The sequence below is a fragment of the mitochondrial genome of Manihot esculenta (assembly GCF_001659605.2).
Source record: "Manihot esculenta mitochondrion, complete genome".
NCBI lineage: Eukaryota > Viridiplantae > Streptophyta > Magnoliopsida > Malpighiales > Euphorbiaceae > Manihot > Manihot esculenta.
In genome coordinates, this window is record NC_045136.1 from 495,001 (window position 1) to 515,266 (window position 20,266).

A 20,266-nucleotide genomic window follows, 5' to 3' on the forward strand; every position below is an offset into this window, starting at 1 on the left:
GCACGAGCAGGTAGTTCGTCAACCTACTCTAAAATAAGACTTTTTTCTTTTCCTAGATGGACTCAGATAAAAGGCATTGCTTGAATGTAAATAACCGATAGTATAGTACCAAAAGCTTCATTTTACTACGTCATTTTTATCACCAAAAGAAGTTGAAATCCTATACTCAACCTAACTAAGGACGAAGTCAGAGAAGTAAATAGCTCTATGAATGATGCTATAGGGTACGATCTAAAAGGATTCCAGATAACAGTTAAAGATTTTCATATTAATCAAGCAAGTTCAAGTTTTAGTCCTTATCTAGTAGGTTTCACCAGATTGATTGCTTTCCTAATGGTTTGAGATCCAGTTTCAGCTGTAGTTTCAGTCCTTCTTTCTGCTATCGATCTAGTAGCAAGCAAGCCCGTTCTTGAGATTGAGCTCGTAGTGCTTGAAGCTGTGAGCCCGTCTGATATAAACCTTGGAAGAAAAGTTCTTAGAAAGAAAGCTAGCGTAGAAGTTTTCTATCACAGTTATCGGTATTCTTTTCATCTTCGGTTTCCCACTTCTCTGTCTCTGGGCGAATCCCTCTACTCTAGGAAGTTACCCACGCACGGGTGTGGGACGCGAAGGCTAACACAAGAAAGTAGGAGTGACCTGTTTAGGATTAAGGCTACCCACCTTGTTTTAGGAAAGGCTACCATCGCCTGCGTAATGTTGAGGCGTAAAGACTCTTTTTTGGTAGAAAAAAATGAACCAGGCGCTGTAGTAAAGTAAGACCATACTATGAGTATGTATGGATTTTCATATAACGTATATATATATGAAAATACGATAGTACTTAGAGATAGATAAAACCTAGTTCACTCGCCCTGGCCGCTGGTCTTACAGTCATCTTCTACGAACCCAAGCATCTATAGACCGGGCTGGCACTGACTGTAACGATCCAGAAAGACCGAAACCAGAAACGGGGATTGAAACAGAACCATCAGAGGATTTTGACGCCTCCGAAACGTTGGCTATCCGCCACCCCACTGGCATTACAACCCCCTCTGGGGCCCATGCCGGATCTCAGAATCCTAGATAACTTCCCGAAGTTCTTCGGTGCAGGATCTTATTATGCGGAAGACTTTCCAAATCTCTGCACTGATCATTCTATCGAGGATAAGACGGTAGCAGCACATAATAGGGGCTGTTCGTCAAAACATTTGACGGATTAGCTCTGAGCTGAGGCAGTTGACCCCTTATGACGTATGCCCCTTCCTGTGGCAGGACTCGCCGAGCGACTTCGAGGCCTAAAATGCCCATTTTGAAAACAAAAGAATCTTTTTCTTTTGAATCTAAAATTTCCTTAGTTCAAGCTCCATCCCAACTCAAACTGTGGAAAGCTGTCCAATTGAAAGTGCTAACATGCTAAGACTCTTACTCCTACTAGGCGAAATAGTCCTGCCCTCCCTCTAGAATTGACTTGCTAACAGCATTTAAATATGCAACCCCTTCTCTTCCGAAAGAGCTTACTTTTGATGGCATGAGCTTGTGAAGTCCCACAGCAGATTCTATACCAGTCTTCTATCCAAGAGCGCTTACTCTTGTTGCATATGATCGAATATTCAAATGCGCTTCGATTTCATATACTTACTTCTTCGCTTTCTCTTTCGTAGAAAGCCCTACTTTCGTAACATCCGACGCTATATATGCTAACATCATTTTATTATAATACATCACATAATTGGCACTCGACTGAAAGTCAAAGAGAGTTACTATTGTAAGCCTTACGTTCAGATGCCCTTCATCCTACCCGAAGTTTAAGAGTCATTTTTTCCGGTATGCTGCTCCGCGAGTAAGGAGCGATATAACATAAAAAAAACCGAATATCATGGATAATTTTATTATTATGTATCTGCTACAGCTTGCGACTACTCTAATTCTACCCACAAGTCTTTTTATTCTTTCGACCTGGCGCCTTGCTCGACGCCGCAACATAACTCAAGATAATTACCAAGAAATAGTACGTGAAACTCTCGAAAACAATATCATAGAAAGGATGAGCGAGCGCCTGGAAACTCTTTTTCCGCAGTATGGGCCTGTGGGGTCAGCCCATACCTCAAACAAGCTGGCGACTTATTAGTATTAGATACCCGAGTCAATGCTCATATTCAACTCCAATTACATTACCAGAAACAAGTCTAGTTATAGGTCCACTTGTGGTTCCATCACATCTTGTGATGTCTGAAATTCCTAATCCAAATCCAAAACATTACTTGGGCAAAGTTAGGTTCCAAGTTCATGGTCAAGGCCAAGTTTGATTTATACACCAACAAGCATAAAGAGTAAAGCAATAACTAGCAGTCTCCAGCGAGTAAGGTCGGACAATGCTTTCACACTTACGGGAGATGAGGGGGATCGCAGACTAACTACTTTAGCAGTTCGAAGGACCAACAGCTGTCCCTTCTTAAGCAATGACTCTTCAGAAGGGAGGGGGGCGGTTCTCCTATCTGTGCTCTCTCTATTCTGTCTCTTACTGGCTGTCATGGATCGGTCGCCCCGTCCTACCTTTCCCCTTCTTTTTATCTATCCTTAAAAAAAGTAAAGTCTTTCTTAGTTCACAGAGGAGATAGACTATTGGGTGCATAACATGCGGATTTATGTCCATAACAATGGCCTTGAACAAGAATCTAATAGTTGATAAGCAGCTTAGCGTTCAACCGTTACCTCTGACTCGATATCTTCACCTTCCACCCTCTCCGCGGTGAATTAAAGGTGTATGGCATTTGCTGTTGATAATACGCTTTTCTTTTCTCGCTACTTGTAAACAAAACAATCAACGTCTTAAGGTTAATTTGCTCTTTCTCATGTAGTGGCTTTCTTCTTTCCTGTAGCGTATTCCCTGCCAGCAATTGATCTAGCCAAGTCAGTTGTTGGAGTGTTCAGGGTAAATCTAGCTCCTGCGCTAATTCCACCAGTCTAAGTACCAGCTTTCATAGCTGTTCCTTTTACACCTGCCACCCATTTAGTTTCACTAGTTTCAGTGATAGGGTAAGCGCTTGCTCTTGCAGTTACACTAGTAGGAATAGCAGTAGAAGTCTTTGTCCCGATAGCAGCATTCCCACTTGTAGCAGTCTTGGCAGCAGATAGTGCTCATAGGAGGATTCCTGTTCCGGAGATGTAGGATTCCCGTTCTGAATAGTTCATGCAGTAAATCTTCTTTTTTCTCACATCGGGTCGCGAGCTACTGCTTAGATAAAAGCAGGAACGAAAGAAAGCCTGTTAGAGATCTATTTCTAGTCTTTTTTTTTGGGGGGCTCCTCCCCCGTTTCATTCTTTCTGCCATCCCCGCTGTTTTAGTTGCTGTTTCCTTTCGCCCAGTTACAATTGGAGTTTCTTTCGATGGCGATTCCTCTCGAGATTTCATTTCTTGATCTGACCTGAGAGGGATAGTAAATCATAGGGCTAATATAGATATATCTATAGTAGGGCCTAACAATAAGATTGTAGAGCTAAGGGTAAGATTCCCCGGTGAGGATATGCTTTCGCTTTCTTTGCAGCACTCTCAATCAATATCAATAGGACTAGCAGGAATAGGAATTTTAGAATAAAAAGCGCCTACCCTGTAGTAAATAGAAGGCATAACATTAGGGTACTCCTACTATAGAAATTACCCGGGATGGAAGGCCTTAAGTAAGACTGTTTGGTTAAAGAGATTCTATTTATATTAGAAAAGCGCTTAGTAATAGGAGCAACTGGCTTACTTACACAAAAAATTCAAAAAAGGACAGGGCCGAAAGAGAGTAATCGATCACAACTCTTTGAAAAGCGGAAGGCTTTGAATGGGTTACACCACTAGAATCAACAAGCTCAATGATCTGGTTGCTGGATTTGTGGCGGGAGGCAGTTCGATGGAAGAACGCGGCGATCCCCTGCAGTCAACTAGGTGACGCGGGATCGCTGCTTCCAGAAAACTGCTTAATGGTAAAAAAGTGGAGGCCAAGCAAGGTTTCCTTGTTGAGGTTATGCTTGTGTTGACCCAGGGAATTTTCGGCCTCCTTCCTTTGATTCCCATTTGATTCTCCCCGTCTGTCTCTCTTTCAATCACTAAAGAATCCGGCTTTGTCCGCAGCGTGAGCTTGTTCTTGGGATCGAGGTAGAAGTCTCAGATCCTAAGCCCGGCCTTTCAAATGAGACGAGCCGGATGTACCACCCCCTGGCGGTCAGGCAGAGGTAGTCCTTCTTTTCGGTACTCTATATAATCATAATTCAATTTCCATCTCGCCCGTTTAGTTACGTGAGCGCTAAAGGACGAACCCTTCCCTATGATCCTCATTCCTTAACTAGATCAAGTCAAGGCGGGTAGCCTAACTCTTCTCTTTCTAATAGACTTTGTCTAAAAATCCTTGTTTTTATTGACTGATGTTTTCATTGATCTGCCTCTTCCTCCTTATGTGCCTTATTCTCATCTGGGGGGAAGTACCTTCCGGGCTTATGCCTGCCTCAATGCTTGCAAGCCTGAAGCTGTATTGACCAAGAAGAGCCACAGCAGCTCAATTCTTTAAGAAAGGACTGCTCGCTCGTCACTGAATGTAAGAGGTCTTTGTCTCACCATAGATGAACAAGCTCTCATCGGTACAGGATACTAATACACTAATAGTACAGGCTCAGACCAAGGGCTCGCGAACTCCTTGATGAAAAAAAAAGGGAATGCGCCCACAAGCCCTAGTGCCTTTCAGGAGCGGGTTACAACTCATATAAGAAAGCAGAAGATGGGTGTAAAGACCTGGAAAAAGTTAGCTCGGCTTGGAGATCGTACTTCTCTCACGCTAGGAGTGGCTGGTGCACAATCAAAGAGGGGCGGCTACTTTCCAGCTTGCTGCTTTCACTATGACCTTCCTCACCTAATCTTCCTCTATATAGGTATATAGGCGGCGGGGTATAGGAGAAGCCCCAGAACTACGCTTAAAGCTTCATTCAGATCGATTCCAGTCGCCGCTACGCCACATCAATCCGTTATGGCTCGACCCTCTTCCTTAGCAGCTACGGATTCTCCGGGCAGCCATATTTGCGTGGAATTACATTAGTACATTAGTTAGACGAGCAGTGGATTATATCACCCCGATTCGCACCAAGTTTTCTTTGTCGGGCATGGAGAAAGCTCCAAGGATTGCCCCGGGGTTAGACCACTCTACGGAACCCCTTTTGACGACTGCTCTGTGCTTGCCGGTATCTTTCGTTCTTCCGTCCAGGACCAATTCCGCCTAAGGCCATGATCGAGTCATGACGAGCTAGACTGATGACGCTCTTTCAAGGACCGGAAAAACTCTCTAATGCTGATGATCAAACGTTGCTTCGGATGTGTATGAGAAGGAAGCTTCTCACAGATATTGACTCTTAGATAGATACCAGCATAGTATCTTAATTAAGAGTTTCTTGAACTTGGTTCCACTCGTAAAGCGAGCGATAGCTTAAGAGAGCAGCGAAAGAAGATAAGGTGATATTTCCTGACTAGCAAGTAGAGGATCATTCTAGGCGCTAATCCAGTCTCTGATGGCGTAGCTGATGTGTCATGCTAGGAAGCTGAGCTAGGGAATTTATTCTTTCTCAACGGGAGTGAAAACCTTTCTCTCCGCTTCTGTCAGCATAGAAGGGGGTGCAAGCATTGAGTCAAACTGATTCAGGTATAGCAATGTAGTTCTTGTCTCCCTCTCCTACCTAGCGCACTAGAATAGGTAGCATGGATCAGTAATTAAGTAGTATAGCTAGGTCTGTGAGAGCTGGGTTCGTTTGTCAGTCAGTCTCGGTAGTTCAGTCAGAGCGACATCCGTGGCATAGCTCAGTTACTTGATGGATAGATGCTAGTGTCGCTAGATCAGTCTAGTTCGATCAGTTGACAGTGGAGTAGTTCCGTCATAGCATGGGTAGCTCAATCATTCAGTACAGAGATGAGAACGCTAGCGAGAGGGCTTCTTCCATACATTGTCCGGTCACTCATGAAAGAGGTTTGTTCCCACCTATGCATGAAATGAGTCAAGCTCGCTTTCCCCTAATCTAATGGCAGGATCGACAAAACGAACTTGATCGACCAATCCCCGTCTTTTTGTCGTCAACCGGATTTCCCTTCTATGACAGATCTTGAAAATTACATCGGTTTGAAAATACTCTTTCGCTATAACCGGACTTTTCTTAGGGACCGGGTCAAAAAGATGTACTTTCGCCCATGGTGAGATAGAAAAGTTTTCTTTCTCGGATCCGCTCATAGAGGAAAATGGGCTCTTTGACAGAAGGCATAGCGCTAGTCCTCTTACGGATAGGTGGGACTAGGACCGATATCATGCTATTCTAGAGATAGATAGGCGAACAACGACCAAGCTATGAATGTTCTAATGTTTGCTTCTTTGAAGCTTGTTCCTTTCCCACCCACCCTCCATACCTACTTCTTTGAGTGTGAAGCACAGGTGGAATGCCAACATGTGAAGCTTTATCACGATCGGTTTAGTGCGAAGCCAAGAGTACCATACCATATTGAAATATATTTGAGAAAAGAAAACGATATCCCTGTCCGACACTGTCAAACTCATTCCGCTTTAGCTCTTCCTCGTGCAGTGTGCTTTGTCGAAGGGCTTGGGATTCGTTTTTTTTATAGTAGTTCTCTCAGTCAATCCCAACTGCTTGGTCAGGAAGTACGTTTTGAATTACTGTTGTCAGTATGAGTTAAGAGAGACTGATCGCGATAGACAAAGACCGAACGAAGAGCTAAGGCGAGAATGATGAATGTCGTTAGTCAAGTCCTTTCTTTCTTGTTCCACAAAGAAATTGTAAACAAGATTCTCGCATCAATGACTGACAATGCTATCTGAAAGCGGAGAAGGAAGACACACAGCGCAGCGAATCCCTCAGAGCGGTAGCGTGATCGGATCACAAAAGTCATTGTATATAATGTCGATGCTTCTTTTCCCTCATTGATGACCGGTTAGGTTTTCGAGAATCTATATTGATTGGTCTCAAAAGAGGAAAGATAGGGGAATGGATTTGAAGTTCGCTCTTCCCGGGAGATCTACAAACCAACCTTAGTGCTCGCTTCGCATACTCCACTCGCTCCCACCGCCCTTGATCCAACCACTGAGCGAGGTGAATCGTGAATGTTAGTTGTTAAAGAAGTGAAGTCGAGATGACAGATGAGAATGCAAAGCACAAAAGGAACATGGCACCAGTTCGTACAGATTGTGTCACCAAAGAATTTTCTAATAAAGATCGTGTCATCATCGAAGTCAAGACCAGAAGGAAGTTGCTTTGCATGATGGGTCGGACGAAGCGAGCGATCCCTCCGCATCAGAATAGGTATCCAAGTCTGCGTTAACCGACAAGGGAATGTATTTTGTTCATCCAAGAAAGACTAAACAGAGGCGGGCGAGCTTGCCGGTGTGATACACCTACCCATCACGATGAGTTCTCGTTCGAAAGATCGAAAAGATACCTACTTGGAAAAGAAAGGAAAGACCCCTAATGGAACACTGACCTACTCTCGATGTACTGCTTATTCACCTTCCTGGGATCACAGCTTTTTTTGCAAACACTGCTTATTCAACAGCTGTTGATTCAATAACACCAACAGGGGAATCGACAACAAACCCATCAACACCGGTTATTGCAAACAACCTCTTCGGATTAACTTCACTTCCTCCGCCAGCTCAATACCTTCCTTCCTTACGAAAAACCCTTTATCCTGCGAATCCTAAGCCAGTACAGTATGGTACCACGACACAAGCTTTAACGTACCCAATGCCTAACGTGCGCTCCAAAAACTTCAAATCCTCCTTATACATTAAGTCTTCTGGAGTGACTTTAAGTTCCCTGGATTTAAGCTGTGTACGTAAGAAAGAAAGAATATGACCTTTTAGGTCAGGATTGATGGGTCTTCCAAGCCAGAACTCTAAAGGCGCTGTAAGCCCTTGCCAGGCTTCCCAAACATAACGCCCCAGTGTCTCGGGATAACTTCCGTTCCGATCCCTATAGCCTGCGCCGCCTAAACGAGCCAGTGTGGAGAAAGGTTTCACACCAATACTTAAGCCCGAAGGCAACTAGACCAACCCTTGAACCTAACCCTCGGAGTGAAAAAGGCGTAACGTAATAGGAGGAGCAGATGAAAAAGTAGTAGCACGCGCTTCCCTAGTAGCAGGAAAGGAGGGTAACTAAAAGCTAGTAGCTAAAGTTGTTCTCAATGACGAAGCCTCGGAACTTTTGATAGGATTGGAATGGGCTAATTGACCAAAGGGCTGTTTACGACCGACCGATAAATGTGAAAGAAAGATTGGTAGATAGCTTTGTGAAAAGGTGGTCAAGGAGGGGGAGCTTGGGAACATATTCATTCTTAGGTCGCTTAGTGGATGTAGCGGAGTCTGGTCCGATGGATCAGGTGATCAGTAAATGTGACTTCTGGTTGAGAAAGAAAACTGCAGCAAGAACGGATTCAGCCCTTATAGGCATTGCCAGTTGGAGTTTCTTCCATTTCTTAAGTCTCTTCGGGGCGGCTCTAAGCTTCTAAAGGTGAAAGCTAGCTAGCAAGTTTACCTAGTTGACCCACATGCTGGGGAGAAGGGAAAGACTAAAGAAATAGGTCAATGCGAAGTGAAAGCTCTAAGCAATCTCCTCGGAAGACAAGCTTAAGAGCGAGGTTTTAGTTTGTTAGGCGGGATAGACGGCTTCATCGATCCGGGAATAGCTTTGAAAGACGAGAACAGCTGCACCGGCTAACTTCATTCCCTCTTGCCCTAAGGCTGGGAACTGAAAGCTGGTAACTTCCACAAGCTTCAAACCTCTCCTTACAGTCGAGATCTTCAAACCTCTCCCGTTGGTCTTTGAACCTTTCCAGGTGAAACTCCTCTCCAACTAGTCGAGTTGCTCTTTAGCTCCTTGACTGCCGTTCTTGCTTTCCCTGGCTTGGAACAAGGCAACAGTCGCTTTCCTGCTTAACCGCTTAAGGAAGAGCCTATCCTAAGACTAAGCGCTTTAGAGCAGGAACAACAAGAGCTGCAATTCTCCCTCGCTTTCTCAGAAGCAAGAAAAGAAGGAACTCATATTCTTAGCTAGAGGAGCTTGCAGTCTTTCCCTTCTTCAACTTACTGAGCTATCTTTCATCTTGTGACTTGAGTACTTCCTTTCCACTCTCGGTCACCTTGTTGAGAGCTCGGTAGTCTAAAGCGCAAGCTCCCGTCTTCTAGTCATTTACCAGGAATCCACTTCATTGGTCAAACCAGCTCTCACTCCATTGGATTCGGTACTAACTGGCAAGGCCATCGATAGCTATCTGTTAACTTTAGAACATCTACACCGGCCGCATCCACGCATCAACAGGAAAAGTAAGGAAAGTGGTAACATAAGAGTAGTATTCCCTATCAGAGAGAGTTCTTTTATCATAATCATTTGATAACAAGGGAAAGGCCTATTGGTTGGGTTAGGACAACTGGAATCATGCGCATGGCTCCATGGAGTAGGGCTTTTCTTCGAAAAGAAAATGTCTTAATATAAGAATAAGAAAGAAGGATTTCATACCATGTTACCTAACCTAATAAAGACCTTGGTTGGCTTACAGGGGAGGAGCAAAAGAAGCCAAGTAAAGAAAGGAAGAAGAATGGACAGCAGCAGCAATAGCAAGTTTAGGAGCAGGATTAGCGCACCCTTGTCGGGCCAGTCTTGGCACCATCTCTTTGAAAGGTGCGAAGCGCTCTCCTTAAACCATCTACAAAGGGTAAAGAAGGAAAGGGTAAAGGGAGTGAGAAAGGAACTTATTTAGCAAGATAGCTGTCAGAAAGACGCTTAGGTGCGTAGCAAAGACTAAGTGGCTTCACTTTCGGATAAAGGCAAGAGCTAGGAGGAGAGGACTTAGGGGCGAAGCGGTCTAGCTGCGTCGAATCGATAGCCTGGTTCCTATAGGCCGTGGGAAAGGGTGACAGAGAAAGCACTTCAAGAACAAAATCTTACCAAGAAGAGCATCTTCTTCACGCATGATTTACGGCCTAAAAGGAAGAGTGAGTCTATCGCATTCTCTAACCCTCTTGACTTTCCGGATCTGCCTTCTCTATTCTATGATATTTCATCAGTGAATGTAGAAAGAGGCTCGAAAGATTCAATTATCTTTCACTAATAGAGCTAGAAGGTTTTTCAGTTAACGGGGAAGTAGTCATTAACTAAGAACTCGTAACGACTCTTATTCAATCCCTACTTGTGCTTGGGACCGATCCATCGACTTTAAGTAGTCAGTGAAAGCAGTTGTTAACACATGCCCTAACTATCTATCATCTAATAGGGCCTAGCTGCTCTTTCATACCTTACTGCTGACCGATCTTCAGCTACTAACTCAAATACCCTACTTGAAGACACCTTAGCATCAAAAGCAATAATCAAGCAAGCAGATGAACGAAACAAAGGCAGAGGAAATCAAAGAAGATTTAAAGCAGCATCTCCAGAGGATGTTAAAGCAGTCAAAGCAGGTGAAAGAAAGTCCTAACTAGGAGCTCGTAACTACTCTATTGCTTACCCAACTCATGCAATAATAGTCTTCTCGGAGTTCGTGACCTAAGAGAATAGGTGCTTCAACTTCAAGCTTTGCTTCTTTCCCAACGGGCTAGCTTCTAGCGGTGACATCCTCAACAACTCCAACAACATCCTTTCCAATTCAGGAAAAGCAGGAGTGAAAACAACAGCTGAAACTGGCTTATTAGGTGCAGCTCTCCAATTGCCTTAAGACAATACCGGTGATAGGATTCATTTAAAGAAGAAAAGCTCGGGAGTCAGTTTCTATGTAGTTTCGTGTAATAAAACTATGCATTAGTTAGGATAGCTTCTCCCTCCCTCCCAGGAAGGAAGATATAATTGCATACGATACTAAGGAAAAGCAATGACTATTGTATCGCATTTCGAGGGACGGTTACGAACGAGTACCAGAGGCGAGGCGGACGAAAGACGAATGAAACCACCTTTAGTAGCAGAGGAGCTGACCATAGGCAATTACTATTGTGACCAAAGGATAAGACTCTTTTTCTATTCTAAATGAAAGTAAATCAAGTCAATCAAATCCACTTTTTGAAGTTCTTCGGTTAAGTCAGTCATTGAAGATAACTCGTACAAGCCATTGTCATAGGAACTCTCAATCCCTAAGCCATCCATCTACCGGCACAACAGGAAAGGTAGGATACTTTCACCGTAACCCGCGAACGGCCAAAGCCCCAAGGAACCATAGCTTCACAAAGCTGATGTTAGCGCTCAAACCAACCTTATGCCATTAATTAAAGACAGCCCTTGCGCTTCAGATTAAGATAGAAAGGGAAGTTTCGTCAGCCAAACGCAGGATAATCTTATGAATAAACTCCAATCTAGGCGGATTACTCCACTCCACACTCTTATCCCCAAGCTCCTAGCTAAGCTGATGTATTTGTTTAGTTTACGGATCGCTTTCCTTTCCAGAAATGTATGTTAGCAGGTCGTTCGCCCGAGTTTTATTTAGTTTTTTTTTATTACCCTTCCAGATTGTTCGTCACGGGAAAGATCCCCGGAGTTAGAGTGAGAGGAGCATCATTTCATTGATAATGCTGCAGAGGACAAAAGGAATTCAATAAAAGTTTCCATCTTCCTAGGATACAGACAAGGATGCTAAAGAAGGTTTTCTGCCAGCGACTACGGCATCTCCCGCTATTACTTTAAATGATTCCGTGGGGCCGGCTTGAAAGCAGAGAATCGAAGACTGATTTTTGACCCAATTCCCGACTTGATGTTTTGGACCTTTTTGCCTTTCATCTTTTAGATGCTATCTCTATCTCTTCTTACCATAAAGAAGGGCTGGCTAACTGAACTCACTTGAAAGAGTTAATCATCTTACTAAAGCATGGTATCAAAGAGGGATAGAATCCATCTATTCGGCAAAGAACCATCCTTTCCCTAAGGCAGGAAAGCAAGTAAGCAAAGGCAACATAAAGTCTTCTCTTGTTAGGAAGAGGTGTAGGAGCTTCGGCTATGCAAGACCTTGCTTTTTACCTCTCGTACTCTTCTCTTAATGGGAGGACTAGGAAGAAGAGTAGGAGTTGAACGGTTAGCTCTGCGAGCCTGGCTTTGTCATTATACGAGGATGAACTGGCACATAAGGTGCGTAGCGCGGCTCTCTGGTCCACTAGTAGTAGGGACTTGAAGACCGGTACAAGAGGAAAGAGGTTACCAATCTTCTCTGCTTAATCAGTCTCTTCTGGTCTCTTCGCTCGAAAGCTATGACCTGCCCCCCGGAATGAAAGGAATAAGAGATTAAGGACACTTTTAGTTTTAGTGAGGGAGGTACTGGCCGTAGCGCCCGAACGGTCAGGAAAGAGCTAGTTTCAAGTCAGGAAAGAGAAGATTTTTATCCCCAAGAGCTGATTCGATAACAGTAACACCAGTTACGCTCACAGCAGGTAGGCAAAAGCAAACAACAGATATGGCTAAAGCACCGGTAAGACCAAGAACAGAAATGACTTCTATTCTATTAGATAGAATTAAGAATTTCTTGCTTTCGCATATCCGCTGCTCAGGCCGTGAAAGGACTACAACGGGGCCACTTTCCTTTCCTAGTTGGCTATGAGTCAGATTAAAAGATTCCCCGCATCCGAGAATAGTCCTTACTTTCCTGATGTCTCAGCTTCTGTCGTGCAAAGAATAAAAGGATTTCTCGGCCTATTCTAGATTAGTTTCAATATCTCCTTTGTCGAGTCGACTGTTCGTGGCATGGTTGGATCGCTTTCCCTTTGCTTCGGTTGACCTATGTTCTTTCTTTCCTCTTGATGCGTGGATGCTGCATTGCCGGTCTTACTTACCCTCCTTACCTGATTCCTATCACTTTCCTTGTGATGTCTTATCGCCTTATCCGCAGTTGGTGCTTTAGTTATTTTGATTTTAGTAAGGGCTAAAAGGCGTAAGCGGTCTTAGCAAGTCCATTCCTTTCCCGCTTAGCTCTGAAGCAGGCAATCTCACATCAGGAAGAGCCTCTCTCTACGGTACCCTTCTGCGATCACTAAACGACTTTCTGGGTTCTGGATCAAAAGTGATAGCTGCTATTGAATGAGTTCTTAGAGAAGCTGCTCTTAGCGCCCGCTGCTCGTCAGGCAGCTCGAGACCTTACCTTATTACTTTCCCGGCTTTCTGTCTGTCTCTACTCTCTTCCTTCCTGCTGTCTTGGTGAAGACTGTAGTAGTGGTATCGGTTGATTGAATATATATATATCTTTCCATTCCACTTGAGTAGACAGAAGAGATAGGAGTGCGATTGAGAACAGTCGTTTTTCTTTTCACGTAAATAAACAGAAAGAAAGAGTAAACTCCAAAAATGGCAGAATGGAAGCGAGATTGGATTCACGTATATAAACTACAATTACAGTTTCTTCCCTTTCTCTTAGGGAATCTCGACTTTCCTTTCTTGCCTGGCAACTTCCTGGTATGACTAGACAGTCTTGTCTGCTTGTTTGCAGTGGAGTGTCCTCCGGTTTAGAGAATTCAGGGCGAACTCTTGTCATGCGGATCGGATATCCAATCCAGATAAAGAAAGATAGCAGGTTAGAAAAAGCAGTTTGAGAATGTCTTGTTTGAAGAGGGCAAGTGATTGAGTTATTTAGCAAGGGAGAACCACCAGGCAATTGAGAGATTGTCTCGATTCTCCAATCGTTTCGGAATGCATGTAAAAGTGAAACAGAGATCTTCGGAGATATGATAGTTTCTGTCGAACTCGGTCACTTTCCCAAGTAGACAGGGAAGCGATTCCAGCCATCATGGAGTTGGATTCCGTGTATGAAAGAAAGCCTTTCAAAAAGTAAGATGAGGAATCAAAGCTTCTGAAAGAAGAGATAAGAGCAGTTACGCTTTTTTCAAATCCCGGAAAAGCAGCTAAGAGCCTTTTAATAGCGCAGCGGATCTTGCTAACATTAGAGACTCTACTTAGTGAGTTGCCTACCCTCGCTGGTGGACTAGTTTAGTTAGAGGATGGGACGATAGAGCTCAAATCAATCGAATACCGTTCGTGACCTGACCCAGAGCCACTAGGATCAGTCGGTAAGTCTCATCCCGTGCTTGGACTTGGGCACGAAAGGATAGCTATTCCTTGCATCGTTAAGAGTTATGGCTTACTTCTAGGCTTTCGGGGAAGGGAATGTCATTGTTCTTTATTCTATACTTGAGCTATTCTCGTTCTAACGACAGAAGCTGATTCAAGCATTCGTTCCGAGTCGCCAAGAGACAGAAGAGCTTATTTCAAGCATTCCCCTTGAGGCGGGAAAACTCCTTAATCATTTAACTGGGTATGAGAACTCCTCCCTTATAGTTATAGTAGAAATTCTTCCAAGAACGGATTCTTCTTAATGTTGTTGATTTGATAACATCTGCTGCTGATTTCAATAGCCAAGTCAAGCTTTCCAGCAGGCGAGACAGATGCCGATTCTACCTCTGCCAACTCCCTCTTTATAGCAGGATTTTATCCATCAATGGCAGCTCGATTGCCACGTGAAAGCTCTAAGTCAAGAAGTCAAGCCAGCAAGAAAGTCCGAAAGTAAGAAGGTACGGTTTCATCATCCTAAGCTACCTCACCGCACTCAGTCCAGTCTATGGGCCCTTAGCCCAAGGATAGAGACAGGGCTAATGCTTCGATCATACTAGATTATGACCCGAGGCTTACCGAACTACCTTTGCCCTAACTCAGAGAGAGAAGGCCGCTCAAGCAGAATCAGAATACGACTTTCGCTAAACAAGAGCTCTTTACTGCTAAGCTGATCACAACTTCACATTCAACAACAGCAAGAAGACGACTCTAGCCCGCTGAAAGCTTTGAACATTCGCTTTTCTCGGGTTCCTAGCCCAAAGGTTCTAGGGTTCGAGAGAGAATTCCTACTAGTTGGAAGGGAAGAAGGTAATCAAATCAGTAGAATGCTGCTTTCCGTACTATCGGTTGTTCACATTCAAGCATGAGTTAGTTCAGAGGCGGCAAGGGGAATCAGAGAAAGGGCAGTTTAGTCAACAATCATGACCATGGGAACATTTGTTCGCTTTCTAGGTACCCCCGGATCTACTAGTCATCGCCTTTGAGCTGGGAAAAGCATTTATCTGGAGTTGGCTATTCCTGATTCAGCAAAGGAAAGAAGCCTTGATCCCAAGACTAGCTGCGGATTGGATTCTTCCTTTTATCCGGACTGACTCTAATCGTGATTTTTACTATATTATGCTCCCTCTGTCGCAATAGAAATCGAGAATGGAGGTGACTTCGCTACCTTTCTTGGTGAAGAATATTAATTTCTTTCCAGCTTTGGTCACATAGGCTTGAATCACTCCGGGGAAAGATACTTGGATATTCTACGATCGGACTTTGCCGGGCATGAGCTACTCTCTTCTAGCCTTCCTCTAACAGATTCAATGGCATCGCTTATTCTTTTTGTTTCAAGCATGAGTGACCAGTCGATTCTCTAATGTTGATATAGCAGTCAACCATCAAGAAATCATCAACTATTTAACCGGGGATGAGCTCTATGGCTAATTCGTTCGGCTATTCTATTAAGTAAGGATCGACTTAAGCTTAAGCTAGAGCAGCTCCTTCTATCACATCGGATTCTAGTAAAGAGATGGGCCTTCTCGTCTGATCTCTGCATCAACAGGAATGCGGGAAAAGCTTCTTCTCAAGCATCAACATCAAAGAGCTTATTCGATGCCATCTTCATTCCTTCCCTAAGACAGGGGTTATTCCCGTTCAGTCTAATCCTCTTCTCATGTGCAAAGGCTTATCGATCCTTTTTGAGTCAGATGTGGCATTGCTGATTCGAGAGCAGTTGTCCTTTCTACTACAATTATCCCTGCTCTTCGCCCCCGCCCCGAAACTGACGCACGCTTAACGGAAGACGTGAGGAGTTATTCTGAAATGGGACTTTTCATTAGACGATTCTTCTCCTGCTACATTAGACTCCGATGAAAGGGCGAGACGAAGATGTAATTTGAGTGAGTTTTTGTTTATCAAAAGTCTCAATTCCGGATTTCTATATGTATGAGATCAACTCGACTTTCGCACTTCCGATCAACTGAAGCGGGCCACGCTATAGTGTCAGGTGTCTTTCCCACAGCAAGAGCAATACCCTCATGCAGCTTCCCTTTCTTTCCCTAGCTATCCGAGCAAGTCAAACCAGATATTCCCCACTCCTTTCTAAGCATAGGTGCGAAGCGAAAAAGAACCGATCAACACCAACAGTATCAACCAATCGGCGCCTGCCGCCGCCCAGTAAAAAGAACTCAAGAAGAAGCAAAACAGAGGGGTCCCTCCAAAGTACGCCCTCTAACCGACAAGTGACAAGTGATTCAATTCCTCCAACCGAAATGTTTCCAACCGATCGATATGTTGTTCCCGCCCTCCAATCCCCAGCCGATGTAAGTCAAAGGCAAGGGGTGTCTTTTTTCCTCAAGCCGACAAATGGGCATTTATTTCCCTCCAATGGCTAGTGACGGAAGACGATTTGGTAAGCCTTACTAACTAGTTACCTTGGATTCGTTCTATCAATGAGCTCTCTAAACCCTAAAGCCTTATGGGAAAGTCGAGCTTTTTCCTTTTTAAGAAAAGCATAAGGGGACTGCTCATAAGAGGACTGAGCCTAGCCAAATTACTCACTGGTAAAAGGCACAACTACTCCATGAGATGGCCTGGCTGTAACAGATTCAGAGATTGCATTATTCAATCCTGGCAAGGAACTGGCTTTAGCAAAGGATTGCTCACTGCTTATAGGATTGGTGAAACTCTTGACCTTTACCCCGCTATTCCTCTGTAGAACTGATGGGCCCCCCGGTAGCTCGATATTAAAGGAAGAATGTGCTACTAATATATAGGCTACAGATGAACCATGATATGGCACTGATTGCAGATGGACATTCAATTGGATCTTTTTAGAAAGAGAAAGACTCCCGCCTTCACTTGCCCGTAAAGAAAGCATATTCTATAGGTTCCATATGGGGGATTTGTAGTCTTGTTAGGCACGGTCTTAGTTTGATGCCTTTTCTCCACAGTCGACACCGCTATCCATGAGTTAGGCTGACTACTGTTAGCTCTCTAGGCACGTTAGCTCAGTATTAAACGTATTCCTATTACTATTATCCTTAACCCTACCATGGAATCTTCTCGTTAGCCCTCCATTATACTGGAGGAAAGAGTGCTTTCTGCTTGCCTAAGGGAGGAGACGGCTTTCAAAGGGACTGGATGGTATTAGCTTAGGACTGAAACTGGAACAACAACCCCAGATAAAGGAAAAGAACTGGTAGGGAGAAAGACTACAACTGGATGGCTGGTAAAAGGCACTGGGGATTCTCTTATGATTCTAACTCACGCGAAGGCAGAAAGCCTGGAATGGAAAAATGTCTGGAGGGAAACAATAAATACGCTACTAAAAAGATCCTTGGAAAAGGAAAAGATAGAACTAGAAATTTTGAATAAGGCGGATAGCCACTAAGGCACTACGGGACCTCGCGACTAAGCCAATTCCCTAGCGACTAAGTGACTGTGAACCTCAGTCAAGTAGCACACTGACTCACTACCGGACCTGTCACTGGATAAGTCTCTTGCTTGACCCCGCGGGTACCCATAAACCAAAGGCTTTACTAAAATGTTTCGACTAGCCTAACACGTATACTAAGAGGAGAATAAGGCAACTAATATGCTTTTGCTCTTTCCCTTGCTTGCCTTTTTTCTGCTATTGAATGCGCTGTTGAGGGAGAATGCCCCATTTCCTTGTCTCTAGAACCCATAGGGCCAATAGACGGAATTCGTCTTAGTGCCGTAGTAGGATTACCTTCGTCACCTTCCCTTTCTATGGCCAAAGCACAGAGATTTGGCCCCTTCGCGCGCTTACTTATTCATAACCCGTCCAAAGAGTAGGCCTAACGGACCGAAAGACAAGCTCCCCATTCCATCTATCCTTACTTTCTTTCAGTTCAGGCATAGCGGGATGCGAAGGACATCCTCCCTCTGAATGAGCCCTTGACCTCAACTTCTCATTAGAGCCACCTAAAACCCCTCTACCTGTCGTACGAGTAACTTCGTCCCTTCTCTGTCAGCTCTCTGGGTCCCTTTGCTCTTCGCCTTTTTATCGATCTAATAGGCTCACTGGGAACGTGGATCCATGGATGTACACTTCGAGTTGCCTTACGAGAGTCCAAAGCAAAGATATAGTGCTCTGAACCAAGGCTAGGTTTTGATTGCTCAAATATAGTTGGGCGGAGAGCGATAGCGAAAAAGCCTTAAGTGTACACCCTGAACCGTCCGGTTCCTGCTTCCTTAGTCTGCTTATATTCTTCTTGTTCGGATGTGTCACCTACTTCATTGGGAGAGTTATATCCCTCAACGGCGGCAAGCAAGGTCGGTTGATTGAATGATTCGAAAAATGAAAAGCAGTAGTACTTCACCTAGAGGGAGAAAGCCAATAACACCGTGCTAAGTAAGAGACGGAAAGCACTCACTATGATGAATAGTTACGTACAGACTACACAGAGGCAACTAATGGTCGTGTACCCAAGGTAAGATGATGACATCCAAGTATAGGTCAGAGAAGGAGATCAAATCATCACTGAGATGACCTCCTCCTCGGTTCGCTTCTGAGGATCTCTAGTTGGCGGGGGCAGCTAACAAGGCCTACTTCTCAACCGGTTTACCAGAAGGGCTGCTTATGGGAGCAAGTGACTAATTCATCATAAAAAAGAAGTCAAAGGCAGGAAAAGACTACAATGCCACAAGCCATGTACAAGAGAGAAAAGAAAGTGCATCTCACTACCAGTGCCGTCAAGATCGGGTACAAGCACCTCTTGAACAGCAAGTTCAACTTCTGGATGCTTAAACAAGCACATCCTTTCCTGCGCCTCTGCACCCTCCATTCATCTGCGGTTAGCGAGAACACGGAAAAAAAGAAGGGCTTTTTGGCCTATTTGTTATTCGGGCAGGTGTCCTCTATTTCGCCAGGAAATTAGTCTTCGGTACGGTATGGAATCAATATGCCGCTTATCACCATCTGAGCTAATAAAAAGGAGGAAGCGACAGCTGCTTCAACCGGAGGAGGGATAGGTATCAGGAGCTTACAGAAGAAAGGGCAGATGGTCCATAGGTAGACCTCCCAAGATACCTTATTCGATCGGCTGTCCCCACAAGATAACTGGAAATGATTCAACTTTATGGAAGAGAGCGGCTTTCGCTTCCTGCAAAGAGCAGTGGATTATATCACCGGGGATTCTTTGCATCCTAACTATGAACTCCTTCTTTCGAAGAGCCTATTGGACATTATTGACTTGCAAAGACCGGTTCTGCTTGGCTTTGCATAGAATAGAAAATCTCAGTCTTGGCTAAGCCTAAGGCTTAAGAGTTATCCCTTCTAACCAAAAGGAAAGCAGTCAAGCCGAAACCAGTGCCATCCTCAAATAACCCAATGGGCCTACGAATATATGCTTCGAAAGGACCAAGAGAGTCTTTATTGAAGCTATTCTTCGCATCTCGAGAGAAGCAGTCGATTAGTGAGCATCCCATCTCATAAGGAAAGCCTTAAGGCCTGGTTGCGGGGGAGAAGGACTAAGGATCAGTCTAATGGGACCTAGAGGAGATAGAAGCAGTAGTTAGTGAGTTGCGGGCTGAACTGCTGACTCTAGAAATGACTTCTTAAGAGTAGCCGCTCAAAGATCTCGCCTAGTGGGAGGGATTGCTACTAGATTCTATACCAGCGCATTCTCTCCATCTCAGTTGGAAAGTCTCAACCCTTTGGTAGAAAGTAGGCTATTCTTCCCAGAGAAATAGTTTCATATAAAGATTGGCACATAGCCGGTTATACCGTATTGATTCCTATGTCTGTGTCCTTTTCGCTCATTGCTCGATTGACTCTAACCCAGAATGCTTTGCTTTTACTGAATTCCATCATGCACTCACGGACGAGAGGGTCGAAGCATTCCAGGTGAGCTGAAAGCGAAGTGTGCACGTATCCCACCGAGCTTACAGGGAAAGGTATATAAGACTAGCGCTTACAGCTCTAGGATGAGCAAATCTCAGCAGGATCGTTAAGCTCACGGATAAAAGGTGAAATGCAGGCTTTGGCGGACCCGGTGGAAGGTTCGCAACTCGGTACGCTCTTTTCCCCTTAGTTTCCGGTCTCTGTTTTAGTTTTAAGTACGGAGTATGTTGTTAAAGAGCCTATAGACCTCTTTTTTTAATGAATCTCCGCTGCCTTATCCGATCCCGCTAGCAATCCATAAGAATTGGCTGAACGAATGAAAACAACTCCATATAAGCAAAC